Below are 17,450 nucleotides of genomic sequence, written 5' to 3' on the forward strand. Positions count from 1 at the left end.
ATAATTTTCCCTTCTGCTTGCAACCTAGTGACCTTTCCTGGAGGAAGAACACCTCTTTAGAGGTGTTCGCAGATGAAGTGCCGAAAGGGGCACTAGGAGGTTTTGAACACAGCTAATATTCTCCACCTTTACTCCCGTCATATAAATGCCACCACGATGGTTGCAACTTTCAGTAACTGTTTATCTAGAGGGATTTGAACAGGTAAGCAAGCAATGAAAAAATCTCTTTGTCATGACCTCACCTTGAGTTATTTTCATTCTGCCAGCTGATGTGTTAAACAGAGGAAGAACATCCTTATCACTCAGGTACTGGCAATGCCACCCTGGGATCAGCAATTAACCTCATCTCTGGATCCTTCCTCATTTCAGCCTGTGGGACTTTTCCTGCTGATATGGGGAACAGCAGGTCAGGCTGGCACAGTGCTGGCACCTGGAGGATGGGATGCTCTAGCTCTTGGATAGGACACAGTGGTACCTTCTAAGAGTTTAGAGCAGGAAGGCAGCACTCCACGAGCGTGCCATCGGTGCGTAACACCCGGCCTGGGACGCCGGCACGAGCCTCTCAGTGCCGGTACTGTGCCCTGTGGTTGTGTAGGATTTTGAATGAAACTGGCTACTGAATCATGTGGAAAATCGCCTGTGTGAAACAGATTCTCATACACACACAATTGCGGATTTCAGTGGAAATATTGTGAGCGAAAGACAGGCAGTGAAAGTAAGCATGAGACTGACTGTTTTGGCCACAGCCTTCTTAAATGAGCATATTCAGTAGTGCAGACTGCTGTGCACATTCACTAATAGAAGAACTCTGCTGCTTTTCGGCCTATCCTTCATTGCTCCTATTGAAGACAGGGATGTAGCCACTGGGTACCAGGAATCAAGTGGGAGGCACCACTAACCAGTCTGACGGCTAGTGCGTGTCCTGACTTCCCCACCTTCGCAGCCTTGTGCTTGAGCCACCACGCGTTTTTAGTGAATCACAAGCTCATTGAGCAAAATGTGGTCCAGTTGATTGTGCTCCAAGAGTCAGACTTTCCAGCTGATAGAGGTACCTGCCAACTCTTAATTTCTTAAACTCTAAAGACCATCTAAACATAGCTGTTGACAAGCTGGATTCCATTTTATTCACTTTTGTGCAAATTATTTTTTATACCATTGGCTAAAAGCTCACTGTCTGTAAAAGAACCCTTTTGTCTCTCTGGGAGACTATCCAATATTTCATGGAGCAACAGATTTGACATCTAATACTGGAAAATCCACACCTAATTACCTCATTTCTATACTGATGTTGCCATTCATAAAGTTTTTTCTGAGAGCACAGCAGACCCAGCAGAATTGCTATCAGTAGTGGAGTGGGGTCAGAATACTGGAGACTTTGGCAAGAAAAATGTGCTGAAGCGTTCATAAAAAAAATTAATCCTACGTCTTGTTAATAAGCAAAGGGGGAGTTAGATGAATAAGGGGGTTCCTTTCAAAGTGAAGAAAGAAAGATTTTTGCAGAGATAGTACTGGTTTGCACTTTGTTCCTTCTGTAACTAGTTTCTAGAGAGAAAAGATGCAAAATCTTCGTCACAAAAATTTTATTGTTCGACTGTTGAACATATAGAAACAACAGGCACGCATTAAGATGAGGGAATTCCCCTCCTCAACAAATCAGCATGCACTTGTTTGCAAGGAGGCGTATCTTTTATTTATATTGCACTTATATATTCAATTTTCTTTATAAATAAAAGCTCTATGCTTCCCTTTGAGCCTGCTCTTACAGTCTTAGACTACAACAGCTACAATGAAACTATTAATTCAAATTAACATAACATGGCATTCAGCACGCATTTGTACGACTTCCATGATTTTTACTGTTTTTCTAATTATTACTTTTTCTCTCGGTTCATTCATCAATCATATTTACAAGCCCATTGTTGTACTTGCTGCTGGTTTTGTATTCTCACACATTTCAGCACATACACAGAGATTGCAGACTAGGGCAGCTCTGTTAAGATCTCTAATATTTCTGAGGAGTCTAAAGGTGCTGACAGCTTATGGTATGCCTTTCCCAGGCAAGTGCAAGTGCCTCAAAGCCATCTATCTGTGATTCCTGATAAGGGGTAAAATTACACAACAAGCTTGTCCTCTAAGTAGGAATGCTCTCCTGAGAGGTTAGAAACGGGGAACAAAAAGTATACCACAGCTGGAGAGCTCATGAACGATGCCCATTTGAACCTCAGCATATCTGTCTGTGCCACGCAGGCTGCCTTTGAGAAGCGAGCTCATTCTGAGCTGGAGCTGATCACCTTTCTGATTGTTTTGCCAGATAGATTATCTTCTGTTGATTTAAAAAGTAATATATCAAGATCTGATCCCAAAGTGCTGCCATCCCCAAAGTTCTCAGTGACGCTAGTGGAAATCCAAGCGGTTCGAGGATTGCAGAAGTAGGCCTTTATTTTGCTCAGACTACTTCCTTTTTCATTTCACACCTTCCCGTACTCCTCTCTGTTCCACACCTCATCCCATCCCTTATAGCAGGCACCACAGAATAGGGAAAATTAGGAAAGAATTTTATTTGTCGGGACTGCAAAAAAAGGGTATTTCTGAGGACTGCAGAAAAGGGAAGTTGTTCCAAGTAACCAAGCATGAATATTGTCACCACAGCCCCGTTCACATACAAGCCCATTGTCAACCAAAGGAACTGGAAAATTATGGCTATTTATCTATCCCTCTTTACCCCCTGCTGTGCCTCTTTTGGCAAAGCAGCTAAACAGTTTGCATTGTTTCAAGTTTAATGCCTGCAGATGGTTTTATTTAGAACTTGTTTTATTGGTGAGACATGCTTCCTCTGTTTATTAAATTATGCCTACTTTTTGCCATTCATCGCGTTGCCCCTGATTTCTGCGCCGAGCTCGGGGGTAGGATCCGTTGTCGGGCAGGCTGCCCCTATTTTTTTTTTTGGGGGGGGGGGTAATCGGGAATAGGGTCGAGCGGTGAGCGGGGGCACAGCGCCGACCGCCCACCCGCAGCCTTTGCACGGGCGGCGGCCGCCTTCCCGCGCAGCCGGGCGGCGCCAGCCCGGGCCGCGGCGCCCCGCAGCCCCCCGCGGGGCCGGGGCAGCCTCGGGGGCGGCGCCGGCGCCGGTGCCGATGCCGATGCCGTGCGGCTGAGCCGCCCCGCAGCGGGTCCCCCCCGCCCCGTCCGTCCCTCCGGCCGCCGAGGGCCGCGGGTGCGGGTGGCCGCGCCGAGCCCGCGGGCTGCGGAGCGGGAGGGGGAAGCCGCAGTGAGGGCGGCTCGGGCTCGGCTGCTGGGTGTTTTTTTGGGTTTTTTGTTGTTTTTTTGTTTTTTGTTTTTGATTTCTGCGTTTTTTTTCTCTCTCTCCCCTTCGCTTTCAACGCCGGAGCCAGGCACGGGGCGGCTCTCCGGGGGAAGGCGGGCGCGCGGCAGCGCGGGCAGAGCCCTGGCGCCCCGGGCCGCGCCGGGCCGCGCCGGCGGCGCCTCCCTCCGCCGGTTCGGGGGGTCCCCGGGCTCGGCCCCCGAACGCCCCTCTCTTCCGTTCTCCATGTCATTTCCTGTGCTAATAAGATGGTGGTCACGGCCGGGAGGGAGGGAGCCGCCGCCGCCTCCGCCGAGCCCGGCCCGGCCCCGGGACCTGTCCTCGCCTGGGACTAGCGAGCCGGGCTGGCCGCGCCGGCGGGGAGGCAGGGCGCAGCCAGCCGCGGCCCCCCGGGCGGAGCCGGCCCCCCGACGCCGAGGCGGGCCCCCCGCGCCCGCAGCGCCGAGGTGAGTCAGCCCCTTTGGTAGCCAAGGTGGCCACGAAAATGGCTGCGGAGCGCGGGGGGGGGAGGGGAGCGGCGCGGGGCGGCGGGGGGACGCGCCCGGGGGCGGCGGGGTCGCGCCACCCTGCGGCGCAGCAGGGGTGCCGGCGGGCGAGGGGTGCCGGCGGCGACCCGGCGGGCAGGTAGGCGCGCCCCCTCCCCCGGCCGTGCGGCCGCGGCGGGCTCGGCCCCCTCCGCTCCCCGCCGCGCGCGCCCGCCCGCGCCGCGGCGGCCGCTCCGCCTGCCCTTCCTCCCGCAGTCGTGAGCGGCTGCCCGTGAGTGACGCGGCAGCGGGCCAATCGGCGGCCGTGGCGGGCGGCCCGCGCGCCACAGTGGAACGCGGGGGGCGGGGCGGGGCGGGGCGGGAGCGGCCGCGGGGGGCTGCGCCCCGGGCAGGAGCCGCGGGGCCCCGGTTCCCCGGTGCCGCGGGGCGGCGCGGCGCGGCGCGGGCGGCAGTGCTGCGAGCCCTTCGCCAGCCCCCTGCGCTCCCGCTGAGCGCCGAAGAAGCGGGAACAGCGCTCCGCAGCGCGTGGGGCTGGTGGCGCCTCGGGAGCCGTGTCGCTGGACGCGTCCGTGGCTGCCCGCCCGGCGCTCTGCTGACGGAGCGGTAGAAATCAGCAAGGTGAAGCCCGGAGGCGCCCGAAACCGGCCGTATCGGTGCAAATCCCTAGTGAATAATTCAGCGAGGTCTCTCTGTGTGGTTTCGCGGCATTTCTTGCTGCGGTCGCTGCAGCCTGCTCGTGGATGTAATCAAGTCTTCAAAGCACTTTACAAATTAAACATCTACTTCATCCCTTGGGAGAGGGTTCAGGCAGGTTCAGAGGAAAAGCAGCTTGCCCGAGGCTTTGCAGAAAATCACTGCCAGGGTTCAGCTGAGACTTTCCGTTTGTTGGAAACACACTTCCATGCTTTGGTCCCGGATAATCTACTGCAGGGTAATTTAGACAATGATGATGAGCTGAAATAACTTTTTCCACCCCTCGAGTTTGTTGACTCGAAGGAAGAAGAGTGGACCGAAGTCATATCTGGAAAGTTGAGGGTGATTTCCAGCCCTTATTTTTAAGTGTGTGTGTGTGAGAGGAGACAACAAAATAGTTTTGATATAACAGTGTTCTGTGCGTCCCTCTTAATAGGGACGTGAGCGCTGCATGTAAGGCATGAACAAACAGTCCGTTTGTCTCTGAGGTGTACGCTAAATCTGGGTTTGCTCAGGGCTAAGTCTGTGCTGGGTAGATTTCCTTGGGAGGAAGTGAAACTCGGGCTCTCTAGGGATCCTGTTACATAAAAGGAGGGAGGTCTGCACTTCTCTCTCAGAGCTTGCGGAGAGCTGCTTTCTGCATAGTCGGTTGTCCAGCACTAATGTTAGTAAAACCAGTTTTGCCTGGGTTTAAAGTTAATACTGAAAGATCTCTTTTTCTCTTCCCTGGTTCCTTTGCACGGTGAAATGGAAGAGTTGTTACTGCATTGCTTAGCTGAAATAGTTTATTTACTCATGTGAAAAACTTCACCTGGTCTGAGCCAAATGTGTATTTTTGGCATTGTTCCCTCTATTTTTAGTTATTAAATCTGCCTGACTGTCTTTGCAAACACTGCAGAAGAACATGATTTTTCAAGTTGTGAGGAAACCAATTCCTTTACCTCTTGGAATATTCTGACTACATCTGTCCTGCTGTAGATCCTTGGCTCACTGAATTCAGAAAGCTTTAATTCTACCTATGGGCAAAACTGTCTGTTAACAATTAAAAAATACACATTAAAATTACATTAAAAATACACATGACATTAAAAAATACCAACTTGATTGTAAGAAAGAATTATTCTTTAGCACTGCAAGTATGCACAGTGTTTTATTCTAGGTGCTGGGTACTAAATAGCAAAGGCGTCCCAGCCCCAAATTTCTAGCAGTCCCATGGATCTGGTCCTGCTATTTAGTTTTGTCTAGTGGAACATGAGGTTGCTGCTTGGGCTGGGCTTCATATGCCCTAAATTTCCGTTTCTGCAGTGACAAACATTATAAGCAATGAAAGTGGAAAGGGAAATGACTCTTTAAACTTTCTAATACATTGTGTATAAACCCCACAATAGAAATGCATCCTTGATCTACATAGCACATTTTTGCTTTCAAATGCAGATTATAATTGGAAATGAAAGTATTTGTATGATGCGTATTTACCTCTTAGAAGGGATGCTTCCACCAAAGGTGCCCCTTACTCCTGTTTAGCGCCGGGCTGAACAAGGTGGGGCTCTTGGGTCGTGCGCAGTCGGCAGAGTTCGAGTGTGGCTTCCGTGTCACGGCTATGCATGTGACCAGCAGAAGGGCTGTGTTAGCAAAGCAAATGCTGGTTATCGGGAATCGCTCCTCAGGGAGGATTTGAGGCAGTGGCAGGAGGTGCTGAAGATTGCCCAATGTCTTGGATAGATGCTGAATTGTGCAGTCTCACAGCACCACTGTCTTGGAGTACCAAGGCCAAGAAAAGGCAATGTTTCCTCCTATCTGAGAATCATTTCAGAAGTTGCTGCTCCTTCTGGCTGTCATGAGGTTTGAGGGAGGTCTTGTGGCTCTCAGCTGTGTGCTGGTTTGGGGATAGGGCTTGGTGGGTGTGGGATAGCTGGCCCATTGCTCTTCTAGCATCTTTGTTGAGCATGCATGAAGCACAGTGCTTTTTGGGCCATTTTGTAGGGGACTCTTTCTCATTGTGAGCCTTACTAGTTGCTGACAGCAATCACTTGTTTTTATTGACAGTTTAAGGGGAAGGATTATTGTAAGAATCATATCTGTTTTTAAAAATAAGTTGATTTCAGACAAGTCCTTTCTTTTGTACTTATTTAATGTACTAAGGCAAGGTTGGCCTTATCAGGAAGGGTGGTTGTTTGTTTGTATTGCCTGCAAGAAAACGATGGAGTGGCTCAAAATGATTAGCTGAGGGGAGACAGATGTGGCCCTGCCTGCAAGCCCTGAAAGAGGGGCTGACACAGGAGAGCTTCCCTGGTGCGACAGGCTGGTTTTGTGATCAGGGGCTGCAAGCGTTGCTGTAAGTGGAAGTTGCAGCCCTGAGTCAGGAATCAGCATAAAGTATCTATATTGAGGAGAAAAACAACACACTTTGACAAGAGAGGTCTCTGCCCTATATAAAGAGTATCATAAGCACTTTATCCTTTTGGATTTTTTTTTCTTTTGTAATTTCTGTTTCATGATGGTTAATTCACAAGTAAAGTTGAGTTTTTTGAAGTTTTTCCCCTTCCATTTATGCAAGAGAAGCCAGTGCTTTTATGTATTTTTTTTATTCTTAAAATTGCTAGTAGCAGGGCCTCTCTCTTGCTGGTTTGGCTGTAAATGCTACTAACTGTTTCCAGAGCTCTTAAAATATTGCCCTGACTGTCACAAAATGCCTAATATTTGTGATATTTTGGAGTAGCATATTTAAAACTTATTGCTGTTCTAGTGTTGTTGGCATGTATGTGAAGATTTTCATGGAGAAGCTAAATACCATCCCAAAGACAAAATCATTTTCTTTCGGTTGACATACTGCATATTAAACTGAGGAACCTCCAGAATGAAGAAATAAGCTGCTAAAACTTGATCTGAAGATACAAGGCCAGGTAGCTGTAAAATGTAATGACTCTTGTTCCCAGTGGCCTGAGCACAGAGGGGAACTTGTAATGCCTGCTTAGCATTGGGAATATGTGTATCCAAGACCTATGAACAACTGTTTTTCTAAGAAAGCCAAAGCAAGCAAAAAAAAGCTTTTATTCTTGAGATTGGATTGTAGCTTTCTGGCATCTGAAGAAATCGGTAGTCAGCTGGATTCTTTATCGTACTTTTTGAGGTAGACTTGACATATTTTCGTTCACAGTGTTAAGTTCTCTTATCACAGTTCTCACCTGATCACAGGTTCTTCTAACTCCAGGGCTAACAGCTTCTTAAGGCACAGATATATTCCTTAAAGAGGGAGTCAGCACATTCAGTGCTATCATTGGACAAATCACAGAATACCTGAATTATGAAGGCTGGATATTTACTATCCTGGTGTCATCGCTACGCTTTACAGATGCCTAGCAAGAGATAGTGTGCATCTCGGCGCTTGCAGTCTGATGAGAGGGAAAATGGAAGAATGAAAACACTGAGTAATTGTCTAAGAGGATGTAAGCAAGAGCTAGGAATAAAATCCTGATCTCCTTAATCTCAGAGTGCCCTGGCTGCCTTGGTTTGGGGCACTAGCTTTCCTGCACTTGGTTCTCTGCCATTGTGTTTATGTCTGTGACACATTTCATCACAAGCACTTTTGTACAGCGCTTTCTGCCTGAAGCACTGTCATTCAGAGTGAAATTTCTTGGACCAAAAACACTTGTGCAGCTGCAGACAGTTTTAGTATCTCCTTTTGCACTGACCTTCTCCGCAGTAGTAGCGTGAAGAAGGCTTTCATTTTGCCAGCTTTGACTCTTCCATTCTTCCTGTGACCTCTTTTCTGCTACTGATGCTTTTTTAAGTGGGGGGAAAAATAAAGCCTGTAGAGCAATCGTCCTTTTAAAACTAGATAGTGAAATACTGCTTTTCAAGAATCCTCTGCTAGTTGGCCATGAAAATGGATTCCAGTAGCAGGACACACTGCCTGAATTAAAAACAGAGAGGACAACATGAGAAACAGGTTTGCATCACCCTGGATGGCATCTTCAGAAAGAGAGCGAGAGAAAAGTGATTCAGAAAGGGAGCAAGGCCAGACAAAGAACTGGGAAAAACAAAACAGTTCCTTGTCTTCATTGGAAGGGGAGAACAGCAAGGTGGATGGAAGAGGAACTGGGGAAGGAGGGGAGCAGAAGCATCCCATGTTACAGAAGTTTTTCTTTAAAGTGCCTGTTGCATGATAGGCAGTACATTAATAATAGAAAAGATTGGGAAGATGAGAGGAGCGGGGACAAAAAGGCAGTGATGCAGGGGTACCAATGTAAATTTTGACTTGCCATCTGAAACTGTTTACTGTGTGGATTTGTAGAGGTCTAGCCACTGCAACACCATATAGACTCCTGACTTCAGCCAGAGTCAGTGAAGGTGGTGCTAACCCTGGCATTTTTCCTCCCTCCACCCCAAACTCTGCACATAATTGCAAGAGCCTACATATTTCTGCTGAGACAGTAAAGCAATTCAAAATATTGACGCTTAAACCTTTGCCATTATGCTTCCTGGTCAATGCTTCATTTGTATGAATGGGATAGTTCACATCCCTGAGAGCTGTTGTTCAAAGGACTCCTCTATGCACAACATGGGGAGGCAGCAGTCCAGCATTTCATACTTGCAACAGTTTCTTTGCAGTCAGAAGGTAAAAACATTATACATATAATTTAAGTTTGAAGCTGAAATCTGCAGAAACTGGCAGCCTCCAGAGGGAGAACAGTAATGCATACTGCAGAACACCATTTGAGTGCAATCCTTAGGTCACAAACAGCCATCAATAAGGGGCCCACCAGAAGGGTATCTTAAGTGAAGTCATCTAATTTGGACACACTCTTAACAAATGGATTGGTTTGCCCCCTTTCTTCTCTCTTCCTTATGCTTTGTTTTTTTAGATGGGATAGTTTAACTTCAATTGATTTGCCCAGCAAATCTGTAGTTTCTGTTAGTAGACAAACCACAGCATGTCCCACACAATACTTACTTGTAATTTCCTTTTCTGCAGTGTCCCTGGCAAATATGCTTTAGGCATTTGTGTGCATAATAAGAGCATATTGGTAAATAAATTTAAGCTGGTGCAATGTTAGCATGAAGAATGAATGTCTTCCCTTTAAAAGCCTTATAAAAGACCTAGGTGCCTTGGACTGAGACTGTCAGCCTAAGGAAGAGGGGGGATTTCCAAAATTAGGTGCCTTTGCCACAGACACGTTGTCTCTTCTGCTTTCACCCTCTTTGGGTACCGGACAGATGTGCTGCAGATAGGTTGCTGCCCTCACCTCATGGAGGCCCTGCGGGAGAGGCCCTGTGTCCTGGCCCGGTGGGTGCGGGGTGGCCGCTGCGCCTCCCCGGGCAGCAGGCACAGCACCTGGGGCAGTGCGGGCGCCCTCGCAGGCACTGCGAAGCGTGGGGCTCTGGCGCAGCGTAGCCGTAGCGCTGCGGGACGGGAGCCCGCGGCTGACAGAGGCGGAGGGACTGTGGTTCAGAAATGGGTGTCAGTGGCAAGGCCAGGTGTCTGTGATTCTGTGTGTCCATGCTGGGCAGGCACTTTGAGCGGCTTAGCAAGCTGCATTGCTGGTAGTTAGGGGCTTTGTGTTGCCAGTGAAAGCTTGAATGTGGGTTTTGGGGATGATGTATGAGCATACAGTGGTGAAAGTGCATGGGAGGTGGCGTGGAAGATTATCTTATAGGATGGCTCCAGAATTACTTTAATTAACTCCTACTGAGAGCCAGAGGAGTTTCTGCGTTTAGTGTTACCATGCAGCCAGAGAGCCTATCCATGTTCACTCCCTTCCAGATCCCTGAGCCAGGTCATGAATACGTGTTTGGGAATGTTAGTTCCACACTTCTGAATGTGGGTCAAAGTGTTGCAGACATGCAGCTTTTACTGGTTCCCAGTGAACACGGCTTCAAAGTGTAGCATGTTGAAGGCCAGTAATTGGAGCTGGTGTTGGTCAGGGACATGAGCTGTTTTCAGGCTGATAATCTACTCGAAATATTGTCTAGTACATTCCCTTTCAGTACAATGAAGCTTTATTTTGAAAATGTACCATATAAACTGTATCATAATATGCTGAGTGGAGTTAAATACAGTGCTAAAGCTGTAGGCTCAAATAGCTGAGCAGATGAGGCAGATATAGCATCATCCTTGAAAGAAGTCATTAAGTTTGGCTGGGATTATCTTTTCACTGTTAGCACATTCCTCTTTACACCTTTCGCTTGGACAATCCTTGACTTGCTGGTTTCTATGTACTTTTTTTTTTTTTTTTCCCCAAAGCTCCTGGAGTTCTTCATATGCTCTGCTACTTTCTTGAAATAGGAGACACTTTGCTTGAAAGGCTAATAACAAATGTTAAATATGCAACAGTTTGCAGAGTCCAGTCTTTTCATCTCTTCAGAGGAAATTAATGAAAACAATTGGAAACAGACTCTAGGAAAAATCAATACTGATAACACATGTTGAGAACATACTTCTGTGAACAATAAAATATGTTCTAGAGTTGTCACGTGTACTTGCCTAGGCATGCAGATTTTTTTTGAGCTCAGATGAGGTCAATCAGCTTTTGAAGAATGGACGCTTTTTAGTTACTGAATTTCTGTTCCCTTTATGGTTGCAAAGAAAATTTTCCAAATGTGAAGAACAGGTGAATAAGTTAAGTGATGTTTGAACCGTCTTGACACCTTTCATGTTTGCATTGCTAACTCTGGAATTGCCCCAGAATATCAATACAGGTGTGTGTGTATATAAGCACACGTGTTTGTAGGTATGCATTTTGAACTCGGCTAGTAGTCCTGAGACTAGATCAAACTTCATGATTAATTTTTCAAGTCCCAATTTTTTTACTGCTCCAGAGCCTCACCCCATGTATGTTTAAATGCTCTTATGTACAGCATGTATGTAAGTTGCCTTCTAAATCATGTAGTGAAAACCTGCTTGGCAGGTGCAGCAGTACCTGAATCTCAGTGCAGAATCTCGCCAGCGAGTGTTGCACTGGTATTGCAAACACAGTACCTCCAGAAAGGTGGATCCGCTTACTGTGCCTTCTAGAGGTGTTGAGAGCTAGCACCAACTAAATCAGAGGCTAACATATCCTACTTAGGTCTGATGGGCTTAACTAGTGGTTTGGGGTTTTTTCAGTAGGTCTTGTTCTGTAGTCAGGTGTTTGAAATGTTACCTCTGAGTTCCTTTTGGGTAGTTGGTGAGTTTTTGTAGCCTCTCTACAGTTTGTATGCATGAAGTCACTGTGATGCGTTCCTTTTTTTTTTTCTTTTTTGGATGGAAATTGAATGAGTTCTTGGAGTCATTCCATGTTTGTGCTAATGAGCATTTCAAAAATGTCCACAGTGTAAAGGATTAGGTATTTCTGTGCAACCCAATACCTTTATGTATAAGACATACTTGAGGACCAAGGGTTGAAGGAACAGAAGTGCCTGGCCCCTGATGGAAATTTTTCTGCAGTTAGCTGCATTAGGATATACAGGGTCCAAACATCCCTCTCTCTGTATGGAAGGGAATGTGCAGATCAAGTGGTGGTGGTGGTAGATTCAGCACACGGATATCTGATTTCTTGGCAGATCTGACACTGGGAGTATCTGGACTGCTGCCTACACCAAGGAAAAGGGGGTCGGTGTGACCCATGCTCAGCCAGTACTCATCCAAGCTGTGTAATATGAGCCTCTAACCTGTAGACAGATTTACCAGCCCTGAATAATGTCTGTTGTACTGTGAGATCTTATCTCCCTAATGGCCTGCAAAAGGGTACAAATGAGAAGAAGTAAATATGGCTCTTGCTTTTGCTTCCTCTGCAGTTTGTAGAGCAGTTGATTTATTCTTGTTTTGCCTGGTGTGTTCTTTAACGCTTTTAAAGGGCTGAGTTAGTTTGTTATATTTTCATGTGTTTCTGAAACTTTGATTTACCCCTACCATCTTGTTTTCCCCCAAATATTCTTTCCCTTTTTGCTTGGAGGAGGTGGGGGCAGGAGGAGAGCCAAATCAGTAAAAAGAAAGCAGCCACTTGCTGTGTCCTGCAGCCCAAGTAGAGAGAGGCCACAATACTAAATGTAGAGGGGCTGTCATGTAACATCCTTCTGCAGAAATTAAAAGGTGCCAATTGGGCAAATGGAACTAAAGCAGGGATTTTATATTGATGTTATATTTGTACCCATAGGTCCTAATTAAATGGGGCTCCCCCTGCAGCTGAGACTTTCTGCTTTAAAGTATCAGTGTTCTCTGCTGCAAAGGCTTTATAATTTGAGGATCGCTTCCTAAAGTTTTTGATTTGGGTGGTGGGAAGTGGCATTGCTCAATAACCAAGTGTCTGCTGGAAGTCAAGAGGTCTCTTGGAGGGCAGGTTCTCACCTGCCTTTACGATAAGCAGCTTAGAGTTGCAATTTGTAAATAATACCATCTGCTAAAGAAACTTGATATCACGTGGTTGTATCAAGAATGAAATTGGGTTTTGTGGTTTGTGCTTAGTTCTTTTTAAGTAACAGAATTTAAGAGCAGTTTTACAAAAATCACCAGTGTGTATAAGAGCAGACCAGCGCTCACATAGCAAGGAGTGCAGCAGGTCATTGTTGAGTGTGTTGTCGGCTTTATGCAGGACCTGATACAGAAAAAGATAAGGGTGCTCTGGCAAATTGCACTTTCGAACATCCAGGCAGTTTGAATTTTGCATGTAGTTTGGCCATACTTTACAGATGTGTGTGTGTGTTTGAGTCTGTCCATCCTATAAGTCCATACCTTCCAACACCACTACACATTCACCTGTGGAAGGAAAAAAAGAGAATATTGCAGGTAGCATTTAAAAAAAATGGCTGGAACTTTTCTAAAAGTGTTGAGTGAAAGGCTGTCTTGTTATAAGATGAATATGCTCTCCGCAGGGGCTAATTTAGACACTAAGGAAATATATGTGAGGCCAATCACTGGCTGGATGCCATTCACTGAAGGGCACTGGAGGCTGAAATGCGAGGCAGTACTGGTAGTGCTGGCACTGCAACCCCTGATGGTTGGGTTGCATGAATTATCTCTCTGCCTTCCAGCTAATTTTATCCTGTTGATTTTTCATGAATCATTTCCCATCTCTGTGGGGTTAGAAATTAAAGTGGAAGTTTACTAGCCAGAATAGCCACATCTGCTATTTAGAACGCTGTGTCTGGGGTTTGCTTCCTGCCCACCCCCACGCCTTCCCTTTCCTTTCCCTTTTTACCTTAGTAGATTTTAAAATACATGAATCACTGGTGTCACTTACCACGGAAATTTTTAGATTGGCCAGCTTGCACAAGTGCAGGAATCCTCAAGACCTGCATGGGCTTGCGTTTGAAGTGACCTGGAGATGTTCGCCCTAAGGAGCGGGGCGGCCATTGGATGCTGCTGGTTAGTGTGATGAGTGCTATGTGGCAGGGTCCCAGCTCTGCAGCGAGGCTGGCAAAACCTGATGGGGCTTCTTGAATTTCTTACGCGTGCCTTATAAAACATTAAAAGCACTCCGATATCTTCCCCCTCTCCCAACACAACACAAGGGCAGAAGAGCTGCAGTGTTTTAGCTGGCAGCGTGTGTACCAAGCGCGTCCTGACTCCAGCCTTTTTGTCTTTCCATGGATGAGAATAGAAGGCCATTTGAGCAGTAACTTCACATCTTCTCCATTTTCTATAAAAGCATCTGCACGATCAACAACTTGCCTTTTGCTGACCCAAGCATAACTTCCCTTTGTCTAGCTGTGCATGTTTGATTGCCAGCAAGGCTGCCATCTGGGTCAGCAGCAAGGAAAAGATAAGTTGATCGTTCGGACCTTGATGCTTATGGATAAAGGAGTCTGCTGGAATAGCATAACATAGATCCTGTGGGTAGGCAAAATTTTGCTGGCATGGAAGAAAGCATGTTCCTTCAAAACAAAGGGAACAGTAGTTTGATGAGATCTCTAGCTTGCTGATTTAATTTTTGATGTTTTGGTGTATCACAGAAAATCCAGATGACTGTAAGAGTGATCATGTTGGGACATTTCTGTAAAAGGGTATGTGAATGGCCCAGGAAATGATAGGTTGGATCACATGGCACAAGACCTGGGTGAATATGAAATACAAAATTAATGCTTGAAACATGATGTTACAGAAAGTGTCTTGTACTTCTCAAACAGGTTGGATTTTGTTCATTGAGAAGCTTGCAGTTGATTTAAAGAAAGCTGTGCAGACATAATAGACATTGTAAGAGGCGGTTAAGTTAGTGCTTGAGAAGCCAATTAATAACTAATGTCAAAGAATATCAATAAAATGCAAGTAGATAAGGAACTGAAAGTAGTGACTGATAGGGAGTCATCATCAAATAAATAAATTGAAGTGGCAGTATAAGCAGTAAGGGGGAAAAAGGATACTCTAACGTAAAGGACAGTATTAGCACAAAAATAAAACAGCTGTTTGTGGATTAACTTTAAGATGAACATAGAAAATGTTCTTCTAACCATCAAAAGATCAAGGTCAGCAGCATTCTCCACCTTGACTAGAAGCCGCCATGGGTTCATTAAGACACGCTTAAAATTAATTCAGTTTCAGAGGTTCTCTTCCTTCTTCTCCCTCTGAAATGCATTCATCCTGGAGTAGAACATGGCAGGTTTTAATGACATGTTTTGCTAACAAACAGGGTAAGAGTGACAGTGAAAGCTAGTCTTGCATCCCTTTGAAACCACAGGAGGAATTCCAGGTTGGCCGACTGGAGTTTTACTATCCTCGACCCATTTGCAGTGGGAGGACATCAGGAATTTGGTGTCATGGCAGCTGAATGCTGTTTGTCACATAAGTCACCGATCTTGAAGAAGTCTGCTCAGAACCATCAGCCTTCCCTGCTGTAAAATAGGTTTAAGTCTCCTGGTTTTGAGGCTTGTTCCCAAAGCTTCAGAAAGCCACAGCAGAACTGGTGGTGTTTCCAGGTATCTTTTGTAGTCCTGATTTTGTGATTTTAAAAGTCAATAAAATTGATTCACGCTTCTCTTTTTGTGAATTTATGACTATCATCTGTAAAAGATTAATAGGCAATGATTAAAATAAGTCCTAGTTGTAGTCCACGCTGCTCAAATCCTATATCACCCATGCCCTGTAATTTTTGCTGATTAATTTCCCATCTGTGACCATGCCAGCTCTTCTCTCCAGTTGTGCCAGTTACGTTCAGCCCTACTCTGTAGCTGTCAGGCAGGACCCCTGAGCTTACTAGGTAGCCGTGCATCAAGCTGGAAGACAGTTAACAGGTCTTGCCCTGCCGTCAGCCTTCCCACCCTGTCGGGATGCTGCTCTGTTGCACCGCCAGGTGGAGGACAGCTTCACTGAGAGGAAAGGAACGTCCTGCTTTGGAGGGGGAAGTTCAGCCAGCGCTGTGGCAACTGTCAACATGGAAGCAGTTTTCCCACCAGAGGATGGGGTTAGTCTCTGTCTATGGACAGTGGTCATCCTCTGAACAGATTGGTTCTAACTCTTATTTGGTGGAATTTCTTGATATTTGCACTGGCTGTGACCGTGAGCTGTGTAGCCTGAAGAGGTACTTCATGAAGTGACTTGAAATGGTTGGCATAGCTGAGGATCTTGGTAAATGAATTTACTTCGGGAAAACAGTCGCCCTGGGTCTTTCATAACTCTTTGGAGGAAGCTCAGAGCCTTCAATGCTGTGCTTTATTTCACTTTCTCAGCTTGTCAGTGGCTGAATGTTCTGGATTACTATTTCTGGTAATAGTATGCAACTGAAGAAAAAGCATACAAATTAAAAGTCCATCTTTAACCATGGGCCAGCACTTTAAAACTAAAATGTGATACAAGCTATCCAAGATCTTTCTTAAAAGAAGGGGCGATGACCTCTAAAAGGCCAGCAGTGAAAACTAAGTGGAAGAGCTGTGTACTGAGGAGGGGATGGATTCCTATATGACTGTTTCACATGCAAGAATGTCCAAATCTGGGAAACGTGCCAGTAATATGTAAAATTAAAGCTCTGTTTTGGAGGCTGATCCACACAGATAAGAGTCTATGACTGTTAACTAATAACTACAAGAGTGGCAGTGATAAAGGGGGCATACTTGAGGACAGGAATTCACAGGTTTGTTCATGTTTAACCTCATATGGACATTTTATCTGTGTTTGAGATTAACAGCTCAGATATTCTTGTGTTTTTATTTCCTTCATTGTGAGCAACATGGTAAAACCATTGGAGACCTTAATGTGTATCGTGCAGAAATATGATGGGTTCTTACCTATTTTAGGATGAAGCAGGGGGAGATTATGTGGCACTGAGTGTGAGCTGGGGGATATATCTTGGGATTTGCAGCAGTAGCATTGGTGCCCTTGGTCTGCCAAGGAGCGTTGTGCCTCACACCACTGCTGCCTTTGCTGTCCAAAGGACTTCTTGCTGTGTCCAAACAGCAACTGGATCTTCACAGCATCCCTCTGACCTAGGGGTCGTCTTTCCTAATGTGCGACTAGGCTTTTTGCACTAGGTCATGTACACACAACATCAGGAGAGGGCTGAGCATCTTTATAGCCGTACAGACATGCACACTGGAGGCAGACACACTTTCTGGAATCCCTTAAACAATTAATAAGAGCAGCCTACCCTGCTTACAGATTGCTTCTCCCTGTTATCCTAAATCTTTGGAGGAACTTTGGATTTATGTGTAAAAACAAAGACAATTTTAAAAATTGCTCCCAAAAAACTGTGATGAAGTGGAGGGAAGAAGTGAAGTGGAGAGAAGAAGTGAAAAGTATAGAATATGAACCAGAATCTGGTAATTGTGGAAAACTAAAAAGGGAGAAGAAAGGGCAAAAAAGAGAAACAAATGGGCAGTAAAATTAAGAAAAATTTAAAGCAACTTTAAATATATTAGGAGCCAAAGGAATCCTAAAAGCACAGTGATCTGCTGAGGCCTGGAACTGGTAGGTCTATTAATGATGAAGAAATGTGAATATTTCTTTTTTATAACTGGAAGAAAAGCTAGATGGTGCTCCCTGC

At 46.0% G+C, this 17,450-nt stretch overlaps 1 protein-coding gene across 2 annotated transcripts in view; it reads left to right on the forward strand.

Annotated features, from left to right (window-relative positions):
- The first annotated feature begins 3,526 nt into the window (after positions 1–3,526).
- PRDM11 (PR/SET domain 11) overlaps positions 3,527–17,450 on the forward strand; it is a 43,701-nt gene continuing 29,777 nt past the window's right edge. Inside the window, exon 1 of one of the 2 annotated variants that reach the window (XM_067296328.1) lies at positions 3,527–3,768. The gene's annotated coding sequence lies outside the window, so the exon portion shown is untranslated. Of the gene's footprint in view, positions 3,769–3,886; positions 3,947–17,450 lie in introns of those variants that run through there. The other variant, XM_067296329.1, reaches the window with a different exon arrangement.

This window comes from Apteryx mantelli, chromosome 4 (genome assembly GCF_036417845.1).
Source record: "Apteryx mantelli isolate bAptMan1 chromosome 4, bAptMan1.hap1, whole genome shotgun sequence".
NCBI lineage: Eukaryota > Metazoa > Chordata > Aves > Apterygiformes > Apterygidae > Apteryx > Apteryx mantelli.